This window comes from Lissotriton helveticus, chromosome 7, assembly GCF_964261635.1.
Source record: "Lissotriton helveticus chromosome 7, aLisHel1.1, whole genome shotgun sequence".
Classification (NCBI taxonomy): domain Eukaryota; kingdom Metazoa; phylum Chordata; class Amphibia; order Caudata; family Salamandridae; genus Lissotriton; species Lissotriton helveticus.
In genome coordinates, this window is record NC_136068.1 from 844,055,307 (window position 1) to 844,067,319 (window position 12,013).

Sequence of the window (12,013 nt, forward strand, 5' to 3'; positions counted from 1 at the left end):
ACAACACCGATCCCACCAATACTTATGTTCCAACCAGGTCCCGTGATTAACCCTACAACCCTTGGGTCTTGAAAATTAATTATAATACACTCACCCCCCTGTTTTTTTAAGGTGTTCCCTATCCAATTGACCCTTCTAACCCCGATAATCAAACCGTCCACTCCCCCTGGCAAGGGTCTATTGACCCGAAGCCAATGCATGGCCTTGTTTTTTAGCGTGTCATAAGGTTCTCTTTGGCCCTCCAGAAGGGGTGGAACGTTAGTGAGAATAGCCACATATGGGTAGGAATCAGGGGTGAGCTGTACTGGGGGTGTTCTAGTCGGCGGTTTGGTCACATGTGGCAGTGGTTGGCCGTGTTCTGGGACAGCACGGCACTGTGAGACAATATTTTCCACTGCCACGATAATGTTATTCCCGTCACCAACGGTATGACCATCCCTTGTGGAGCCACCCCCAGTTGCTATCTGGGAAGTTGACACCGCATTATTTCCAGTGCCATTATTACAGCAGGTTTTGTCATTTCCTGGCAAAGTACCCAGACTTGTTTTCGAAATGGTCGGCAGAAGTGGAACGTTTTTACTAGTGGTGGCGGCTGAGTTTTTTACACTGTCCTTTCCACCCTTAACTATAATATTATTGGGCTTAATTTTCCCACAATTACTCTTACTTGTGGTGGACAATGGCTCAGATACGCTCTTGCTATTCAGCCCGTTATTCCGCTGTATAGAAACACCACTCGCAATCGGAGTTTGTGAGTCAACCAACACGACACCTAGGTCTCGCTCGGCTGTCTGTTGATATTTCCCATTCTCACCCATTTTATTGCCAGACTTAATTAGAGATTTTATGGAGAAAAAGTTATCTAAGCTAGCTTGTTCTAGATGGTCAAGTTGTTCTGCTAGCTTTTTAAGTCTAAGCTCAAAGGGGTTTAAAAGGGAGCGCATTAATTTTTCCACCTCCAACAGAAAGTCATGGTTAGAAGATAATGGCCCAGGGGGTGCTATAATAGTGGGATCTAATCCTGGTGACACTGGTGTTGTAGGGGGCACCATTATTATGGAGTCCACACCTACTGGGACAGCTTCTCCCTCTCCCGTTGACATTGCGGCGCCATTCTTTACAGGGGCATGGCTTGGGGGTGATTTGTTACCCAGCTTCCTGTACTTTCTTGCAGGTTTTGGTAGTTGACGTTTTTTAACAGTGGCTCCCCATTTCCTTTTGGGGCAGGGTTTAGATTTAATAACTTCCAATTGTACACAAACTTTTTCTAGTACTTCTTGCCCATTGGGTAGTTGACTAGATACATTTAGATGCTCGGCAGGTACAGTGGTGACTACAGTGTCTGTGGAAGAAGTGCCCATTAACTCATTAGATAAAGACGAACCAAGTAATATATCATGGGTAGCTGGTAGTACAATAGATGACAAAGGTGTAACCAACGAAGGGAAATTTTGACCTTGGTGTTTCTCAAGGGGGTTTTTCAAGAGCTCAATCGACAACCTACGCCCGGCTCGTCTTTCTGCCAGAGCGATCTCCCTATCAATGTCCTGAGGCAATCGTTTGAAATAAGAATCAAGAGGGCCCATGACAGCTGTCTCTACCTCACCCGTAGAAGGCAGCAGGGTAGAAATACTTGTAGAGCAGGCCATGAAGCAAAACCCCCCTGCTACCTAGGAATGGACTAGCAGGTCAGAATACAGTTAGGAAACAAATCGTTTTTATCAGTACCAGCACCGTAGATGTAAGTGGGGTGGCCCAGCCCAGCCACCTTCGGCCACAGACGGTCCCGCCCTTGTCCCGGGCTTCTCCCGCGCGCTCTCCCGCGCTGCGGGAGTACTAGTGGCTTAATATGGAGTGTGAACCCAATAGGTGGAAGGGGTAGGAGGGGTCGGGGAGAGCGGCCCAGGTGTAGCTGCTCAGGGCTGGCGGGCGCTCCTGGGAAATGCAGTCCCAGAGCACACGCACTCGCTCGCAGCCCCGAGAAAGTACTTCGCACAGTTTCCCCTTCAAACGCTGTTGTCGAACACTCCTCACGCAGCGGGACCCGCTGAGGTATTTCTAGTGGCTCCCAGGTATTGCTCTAAGTGGGAAGGTTGCAGATGAGATTTTGTGTAGTTGATCGAAAAGCCTAGGCTGTGTAGCAACTGGATTGTTTGGGACGTGTGTGCTGCACACTCTTGGTAAGATTTTGCTTGTATGAGCCAATCGTCCAGGTAAGGGTACACATGGATGTGTTGCCTCCTGAGATGTGCCGCCACTGTCGCTAAGCATTTTGTAAACACTCTTGGAGCCGTGGTAACCCCGAAGGGCAAAACCTTGAATTGGTAGTGTTGACCTTCTATTGTGAACCGGAGGTATTTTCTTTGGGCTGGATGGATGGGTATGTGAAAGTACGCATCTTTGAGGTCCAGTGTTGCTAGGAAGTCTCCTTTTTGTAGCAACGGGAGCACTTGTTGTAGTGTGATAATGTGGAAGTGCTCAGATAGTATATATTGATTTAGGGGTCTGAGGTTCAATATTGGTCTGAGGGAACCGTCCTTTTTTGGAATAAGGAAGTATAGGGAGTATACTCCTGTCCCTTGTTGGTGGAAAGGGACTTGCTCTATGGCCCCCTTTTCCAGCATGCATTTCACCTCTTGTTGTAGCAGGGTGATGTGTTCTGTGGACATAGGACGATGTCTGGGTGGTATGTTTGGTGGCGTAGAAGTGAGTTCTAGGCAATAACCAGGATAATTTCTTTCACCCACCTGTCCGTGGTAATTGCGTGCCAGACAGGTAGGAACTGCTGTATTCTGCCTCCGACCGGTGTTAAGTGGTCTGGGGGCAGCATAATGAAGTCACTGTTTTGTGGCAGTGGAGGCCCTGGTGTTATTGCCTCCACACCCTCTTCCCTTATTACTGTTACCTCTGTAACCTCCCCTGGTTGTGTTCTTGCTGAAGGAACCTTGTGTTTTACTTTTGTATGGGGCAGATGTTTGGGAAGCATTCTCTCGTGTATTTGCTCTGTATGAGGAGCGTCGAAAGGAGCCCCTATGTTGTAGGAACTGCAATGCACCCATAGATTTTGCGGTTTGTGTCTTTTTTCATTTTGTCCAAAATGGGGTCGACAGCAGGGCCAAATAGGAAATCTGGATTGACAGGTTGATTAAGAATGGTGGACTGCACCTCATTCTTAAAAGCTGAAATACGCAGCCATGCATGTCTGCGTAGCAGGACACTAGTATTAATTGACCTAGCTGCGGTGTCTGCAGCGTCAAGCGCACATTTGATGGGAGGCGTTTGATATGAATTTTCCCTCTTGGATGATATCATTGGCTTGTGCTTTAAAAGGCTCGGGTAGGTGTTGCATAAGGCTTTCGAGCTGATCATAGTGCGCTCTGTCATAACGAGCCAGTAGGGCTTGTGTATTAGCGATCCTCCACGAGTTGGAGGCTTGTGCAGCTAACCTTTTGCCAGATGCCTCTAGAATTTTTGACTCTTTGTCAGGGGGAGGTGCTTCCCCTGTTGTCTGAAAGTTGGCTCTTTTCGTGCGTTAGCAACCACCAGTGAGTCTAGTGGCAACTGGCCCTTGATGTAGGTAGGGTCTGTAGGAGCTGGCCTATACTTTTTTTATATTCTGGGATCGATTACCCTTGCCCTGGCTGTATCCTTAAATATATCAGGTGCGTGTTTTAGAACTCCCTTCAACATGGGAAGCGTTTTGACACTTTTTTCTGCAGTAGTGAAGGTGTCAAACAGGAAGTCTTCTTCCACAGGGTCACTATGCATGTCCACATTGTGGAACTGTGCTGCCCTGTCTGAGTTGTTTGAAGACTACTGTGTCATCTGTAGGTGACGGCTTAGTAGGATAAGTGGGTACATCAGGGATGGGATGGGTGTCATAAGGGTCTGTTGGTTCTTCCCAAGTTTCCTCTTGGTTAGGATCTTGTGGGAAATCATATTGAGGCTGTGGCTCAAACCCTGTGTCCCCCTCTTCGTCCCCGTGGTGAGAAGGTGAGGTAGGTGCAAAAGGTGTGGTAGGCATGATAGGTTGAAAAGGGCTGAAGGGTCTTGAGGGAGAAGTCTTAAAGTCCTTTTTCTTCAGTGGAATAGGTGAGTTAGGTTCAAATTATAAAGGTCTTTTTTCCTTTGCAGGATGGTAACTTTACCAGTCTCTGGGTTAATGTATATTTTAGCTTGGTAGTCTGATGGATCTGGGTAGAGTAGTTCTTCCTCTACAGTCCTGGGTTTAGTGTTAGGCTTTTTGGGCTCGGTAACACTTGCTTTTTCGACGACTTTTGGAGTTTTGTTGGACTTTTTCGGCTCGGGCCCTGATTTCGGGTCGACCGGAACTTTCGGGTCGACACGTTTTTTGTGCTCCGTAGGTTTCTTTGGATGAGTGTCTTTCACAGAGTCGATGTTCTTTTTCGGATCGACTGGTGTCTTTGGAGCCGTTATCTTTGGCTGGATAGGTTTTTCCGGCTTATTCGGGTCGGCGACCTTCTTCGGTTCGGCGCCCTTTGGCTGTGTGCCTTTGTTCGGGTCGACCAATTTTTTTGGGGGGCGACCGTTTTTGGCTGAATGGCCTTTGTGGGGTCGACAGTCTTGTTCGGCTTAACGCTCTTAGGCTGTGCGGCCTTTTTTGGATCGACGCCCTTCGGGTCGGTGACCTTCTTTGGCTCTGGAACCTTCTTCGGGACGATGTTACTGGGCCCTGGGCTTTCTGAAGGTTTCGGTGCCGAGCTGGAAAGCGGGACTGGCGAAAGTTTATGATCTTGGCTAAGGCCTTTTGGCGATGCCTCGACCGGAGCCTTTGGTAACGGGTCAATTGGTGTCGGGGATAGTGTACTCACGATTTGCCCCGATGGAATTTCGTTGTCGGAGTCAGAGTAGTCCTCGACGGTGACGATTTCTAGGTCCGAGTCTGGGGCGTCCTGTAGATCCTGGTCATCATCGAAGATGTTGTCCGGTTCCGGTGCCTGTAGCTGCATTTCTTGCCTAGCAGCCCGTCAGTTTCGTATAGTTTTTTTGGATCGAAACTGGGCAGGTTTCTTCATTATGGTCTGGTGAAAGGCACATGTTGCATACTGAGAGTTTATCAGTATGAGGGAACATGGAGTGGCATTGTGGGCACCTATTAAACGGGCTTCTTTCCATCGATGGTCGGCTCACGTGGCGTCGAAAAGGCCCAACGGCCCGCGTCGACAACCGATTCGAGATGGAAGTTTTGATCGAGTAGAGAGGTACTGAACAAGAACGATACCGACGAAGTTGAAGGCCTTTTGGCCTTTAGAAAAGTTTTGTTTTCGATTCAGAGTTGAATAGGAGTTTGCATCCAAACCCAATGGCGGAAAAAAATAATCGGAGGGTGGAGAAGATGTCCATGCGCACTGTAGTCCAGGGGAGGAGTCACCTATCTCGTGATACTTCGAAGACTCTTCCAGGACAACCAAGTGCAATCATCCGGACCCAACACTAGGCGGCGATCTATGCACAGATATGAATTCAGCAGCCCACATGCCTCGAACAGTAAAATGACAGGAATTTAAATAATTTCAGCCATGTCTACCTATAAGAGTATGCTTTCCACATAAAAGGGTTCAAATAGGTAGTAATATTTACACTCACACGTGGGACATTATCACAGGTAGAAAAGTGTTTTGTCTTCCTGTAACATAGAAACTTAACGGTCGGCACTGACAATTTTTGGGGGCACTTGTGTTCTACACCTTCGGGCCATTTACGCCAGCTACCAGCCATAGCTGATGGCTAGAAGAGTGCTCGCACCTCTGCCGCGTGCGAACCAGTCTGTATACCTGCATAACTCAGAGGCTGCAGTGTACCACCCAGTTCTGGCGGTGATGGGTAGGCCTCATCTCGCATCCACAAGAGTGTTGGTGATTATTCTCTTAACTGAAGAGCAGCCTCGACCCGGTATACCCAGAGCAATGCCATAGGTAATATTATGGGATTAGAGGATTCTGGTTTTTGTGGCAGATGCACGCGCTCTACTTCGAGCCGGTCAGTCGTATGGCCCACCTTGGAGCACAGCAGCACGACCCTGCCCGCCATGCCAGAACCTCACATTACCAACTACCTGGTAGGCGCGAGAAGGTTTCGTATTAGTAAGTAGATCGGGCATGCAATGGGCCTTACCCCGCCCATTGGTTGGTCGCGTGCATTTGGCCTGGCATACACTCACCTCGACCCCATGCCTACAGCCGGTTACTGCCGCCCGGGTTGTAGACGACTCCAAGTTGTCAGTCATTCACTGAACTAGATGCATGTTTCTGTTCCCCTAGGACGCTTTAATTCGGTGCCATATGTCCCACCTGATACAGTTGAAGTGAGGCTATTAGAGGATCTAGGTGAGTCCAGATGCCTTACGCAGATTGCAATACTTCTGGCTATTGCTAGTTTTTAACAGAGAAAGCAGAACATCACTTGAGCTAGCACTTTCCCACAATGTTTTTGACTATTTGGTTGTTGTACATATTGCACCTTTGTGTGACATCTTAACCACTTTTTGCACACAGTTTGGGGTCACTAATTGTCAACAGAGAGAGAAAGAGATACGTTGTTGCTATGATATTGCTGTTTTTACCATTTGCCACTGTTTTCTGTTCTTTCCATTTAGGTTGTCCTAAACATCTGTGGGTACTTAACCTACAGGTTCACAAAGTGGGAGGTAGGTTGCCCACCTCACCACCCCGTATAGATAGTCAATTTTATGTGGTCCTGAAAAATTGCCATTGATCTTAGACATTTAAAGGCAAGAAACATGTCGACCTCGAGAGTAGGCATCTTGACACATTGTTCTCAGATAGTCGCCACTCCATATTTTTTACATTTCAGTTAGCCTACCAGAATAAAATTACTCTTAGGACTACCGGACTGGTTTTAATCACCACCTTTTCACCACCAAGTGGTGGTCGCACCCAGAAGTCCTTCGTCTCTCTGCTTGCAGTGCTTTTGCAAACCAGAGGTTCTCCATAGAAAACAGGGCACCCGACGTCGATGCACTCTGCACCCTGCCGCCCCAGTGCCGCTGAGGGTGCACCTTTTTGTGCTACTTTGTTTCCCCATTTGCCCGGACCTTTACCCTAGTCGCTTTGCTCCCAATACCCAGTGGCCCGATTGCCAGCAGCCACCAATTGGAGGCCTCGTATCCCCCATTGGATAACATTGGCCCTCAACACTCTGCACCCGGCCGCCCTAGTGCCGCGGAGGGTGCAACAGTGCATCACTGATTGAGTAAGTCCAGAACCTTAACTTCCACAGTAGGTTACTTACCTGTGAAACGATACCCTGTTTTTCCTCCATATGAAAACATTGACAATTTTCTTCCGATTCGTGTGGAGTTTTGAAATCCAAAAATATTCTTTAAAAATCACACAAGTAACCAAAACGTATTTACTTACCTGTTTACAGGAAATGTCCCAGTGCTGAATTCAGGTATCCAGCACTGAGTGAGAAAAGTAACTTACCTGTAATTTACTGAAAAAGCCTATTCATTTCAATGTACTGTATTTGCTAAGTGTTGCAACCTACTGCATCCCCTGTAAATCAAACTAAGAATAATTTCCATGGCATTTTCAAACTGTTCTATATCCAGTAACTTTGAAAAGTATTTAATGCTTACCTGTGCCAGGCTTGCTTGGTCCTAAAAATAACACTGTATATATCTTTATACAAACATAATTGGCCTAGAGTTCAGTTATTGAGTGTGTGAAATAATTTGCTAACTTGTGTGTACCTCAAATGCTTAACACTGTCCTATGATACTGCCTTACTGCTCGACCACACTACCACAATTGGAGAGTAAGGTTCTATTTAACTTTAACCTCTGCCTACCTCTGTGGACACCTGGATTCTAAACACACTGTACCTCATTTTGGTGTAGTGTATATATACAGCCAGTTTCCCACAGAGTTGAGGTTCTGGGCGGAAGACTTGGGGGTCCCCCAGGGTCAAGGATGCACTCTTGTTACACCCTCAGCGGCACTAGGGCGGCCGGGTGCAGAGTGCTGAGGCCCAATGTTATCCAATGGGGGATTCAGGGGCTTCCGGTTGGTGTCTCCTGACGAGCAGGCCACTTGGGTGTGGGAGCCTAGCTTCTGGACTTTAGCTCAGGGCAAATAGGTAAACAAAGTAGCATCAAAGGTGCACCCTCAGCGTCACTAGGGTGGCCAGGTGCAGGGTGCTGTTTCAACGTCTGGCGCCCCGGTTTAAATGGGGATCCTCCAGTTTGCAAACTCACAGCAGGCTTGAGAACGAAGGTCCTCTGGTTGTGAGCACCACTTCAAGAGGTAAGTTGGGAGATTAGGGGTTGGTTAGGCACTGTCAGTTTGGGCACCCAAGGCTTGGGGCGTCTGGTGCAGGGGTGCCTTTGGGGGTTGTATCTTCCTACCAGCTCCTGGTCGCTGTTTGGAAGACCTTCTGGATTTAGGTTGCAGGCAGCAGCTGGAGGCTTGAGGCATGTCAGGAGTCGCCGATTCTCAGGTCAGGATCACCAGGATGACCACCTTGTGGTGGTTTCCCAACCCGGGCTGTGGACGGTGGGTGCAGAGTGGTGCGGATTCGTGGTTTGCGCCCAAGGCCAGAGGTTGCAGATGAAAAAATCCGGTGTTCACAGGAGACAATCTTTGTGGTTGTAGGAAGGCAGGTCCTCTGCGGTTTTTGAGGTTGCTGGCTGCAGGACACACCGGGATTTCGCAGGAGCAGGTTTGAAGGGAGACAGGCCAGTAGGGCTAGGGCCAAAACAGTGGGGGTCTTCCTTTTGTTAGCTGGCTGCACGGCTGTTCGGTCCCTCTTCTTTTCTTCTTGATGTCAGGCTGGATCTGAGGAAGAAAGGTTCAGGGTGCCCCCGAAATAATAGATTCAGGGGCTTACAGGTAGGTAAGGGCAGGGACAAATGGGTCCCTTCACTGGGGTGGGTAAACCCCCATCGTGCCACCCTCCAGTGGGAGGGGGCAGGAGCCTGTCCCTGGTTGGGTACGTCCCCCCCATCCTCAAGATGGCGGGTACTCGAGGTTGTGCTTCACCTCGCCTCCCCCACCTGAGGGGTGGAGTTGGCAGAGGTGGGCACACCTCTTTCCCTTACTTGTTTTTCCCACCGGTTCTCCCGCCCAAAGTGGGGGGTACAACCAGTGGGGACCAGTTGCTGAAAGCAGCAAATGGTCTGGGGAGGCACACAAAGGCGGCATGCCATTGAAGCTTCCCCTTCATGAATGAACCCTGCCCGTCATGGGGGAGGAGACTTGGCACCTCGTCCCTGGGTGTGCATTGTTTCAGCCCCCCCCAGAGAGCAGCAAAAACATGTCTGTTTGTGGCAGCCTAAACAGCCACTCAGTCAAGTCACTAGAAGTTGATAAGTTTCAGTTGTGCATTTTACATTAAATCCCACACTGGCATCAGTGAGGGTTTAATGGAATGAGAAGTTTGATACCAAACTTCCCAGTCTTCAGTGTAGCCATTATGGTGGTGTTGGAGTTCGTAATGACAAATTCCCAGCACCGTATACTCTTAATGGCAGCACTGCATTTACAGTGCCCAGGAATGGACTTGGGCACTTTCGGGGTACAGGACTCATGCACTTGTACCCTCACCACTGGCATAGGGCCCCCAGCTAGAGGGGTGACTGATGTATGCCAGGGGAGTGGTTTGTAGGCATGGCACACAGGGATGTGTGCCATGTCGACTCTTCACTTTGTTCTGCACCAAGACACGCAGCCTGCGAAGGCAGTGTGTGAATGTCAGGGTACAGGACCTCTAAGGGAGGTACTATAAGTGCTGAAACCCTTATAGGCCTTCTCTGATCACAGTGCCCTGGGTACCATTTACCAGGGGCTGACATGTGGCAAGAGATGCCAATTGGGTTTAGGCTTCAATGCAGTTTTAGGGAAGAAACATAGGTCCTGGGTACCTGATTAGCAGGAGCCCAGGGCACACTCAGTCAAAAAACATCAGCAATTCAGCAAAAAGTGGGGGCATACCATGCAAGAAAAAGAGGGAACTTTCTCACAAACTCGCACTACCAAATACATCAAAACCGATAACACTATTTTCCACCATAGGATAACATTGACTGATTTTCTTGGAAAAGTTTCCAAGTGTGGAGTTTGAAAACCTAAAGAAATTCTTTAAAATTGCACTTAAAAAAAGATTTTACTTCCCTGTTTGCAGGAAATGTCCTAGAGTAGTATCCAGGTATACTACTCTGAGTAAGAAACGTATTCTCAAGAATAACTTACCTGTAAATTTACTGAAAAGCCCATTCAAGTCAATGTACTGTATTTACAAAGTATTGCATTCCTCTGAAACCATACTGTAAGTCAAAACAAAGTGCATTTACTATTACAAATCCAAACTGTATTTCAACTGTATACTTATAGCAAAGTACTTATCACTTACCCTTGACAGGCTTGCTTGGTTCTAGAAATTAAAAAACCTCAAAGAATATTTGTATACAAAAACAATTGGTCTGAAGTACAGTCTTTGAGTGTGTGAATTCATTTGCAGACAGTGTGTACAACAAATGCTTAACACTGTCCTCTGATACTGCCTTACTGTTCGACAACACTACCACAAATAGAGAGCGAGGTGCTATCTAACTTGATCTCTGCCTACCTTTGGGGTTCCACTGGACTGTGCACACTATACCTCATTTTGATATAATATATACAGAGCCAGCTTCCTACAACTATCCCAACATGCACCATTTTGCCTACTTCCAATATGGCAGAACCCCCATCTCTGCATCCAGAGCTCCCTAGCCCAATGAAGAAATATAGCTAACAAGGGGGCTACACGCCCTGGAAAACCAATTTGAAAATCGGCTTCCCTTTACTTATCCCTAGTACCAGCATTTCTACCTAAACAATAGAGCAGGCTATCTCCCAGGTGTTTCCTATTTGCTCTTCAAAGGAAGCTTCAGTTTTGAAGCTCGCCTTTTGAGCCAACACCCATATGGCATCCTGCAGGAGGGAGGCAACACCTCTCTCCCGAACATTTCCCCATTGTCTCCTGACCTTGAAGTCATTAGCACATCTCCCCAGAAGGTGAGAAATCTGTCTGGGGGACAGACCCTGTGTACAACAGTAAACCGGCACTAGAAAGCTTGGGCAACTTAAAGTGGCAACTTCTCAAGTTGCACTTTGCCCCCCAGTCACATTATTTTCGACTCAACCAACAAATCAAATTTAATACACGGCTTCTTTTGATACCTTACAGTACCAACTTTAGCAGTCCCTTTCAGAATTTAGCAGGGCTGAGATATCAGCCTGTAACTCTGTACTGGTCAAAGAGGCTACTGGTCTTTTCACAGTAAAAATGTAAATTTTGGGATTTTCCTGCTAGAACATGTAAAAGTAAATTTTCTACTCTTCAATTTACATCACCCTGCCTAAGAGATACTAAAAAGGGAGTTTTGGGCTGTCATTGCCTTAAATGACAAAGTTGAGCTAGCAGTTTAAAACGGTCCTTCCTGTCTGCAGTGGCAGACTGGGAGCCATGTTTTATATTGTCATACGAGTGGTCGCACAACTAGTGCTGCAGTCCACGAGAGGTACCTCAACTTACAGTTCCTAGGTACCCACCTGGTACATCATACAAAAGACTTAAGGTTGGGCTATTCCAATTTAGGACAATACAAATAAACAGATACCATTTTAAGGATCAGAGCACAGCAGATGCAGGGAGTCCTGTTTAGCAGGGCTGAGGGCATTTTAGAGTCCTTAAACCAGTGGGACAAAAAGTGTGGGTAAACCTGTCAAAAGTCAGTTTCTTCACACAGATGAAGGAAGCACAGCTTTATGAAGCAAAACTGGAACTTTCAAAAAGCTCTGTAAATGTGAAGGAATTTGAAATGCAAAGCTAAAAAGTAAGTTAATATCCTTATCTCAATTCATGGGAGCAGCGCAACGACAGCAAATGAAATCTAGAATGGAATAACTGTGGCCTAAATTGAAGCACATATGAGGCCACAAAAACAGAATGCATTATGAGCAAAAAAGACAAGTTCATACGGTACAGA

The 12,013-nt window shown here is 47.4% G+C and overlaps 1 protein-coding gene across 1 annotated transcript in view; it reads right to left on the bottom strand.

Moving 5' to 3' along the window:
- The window catches only part of ETF1 (eukaryotic translation termination factor 1), a 340,588-nt gene that overhangs the window by 146,794 nt on the left and 181,781 nt on the right, over positions 1–12,013 (bottom strand). The window lies entirely within an intron of this gene.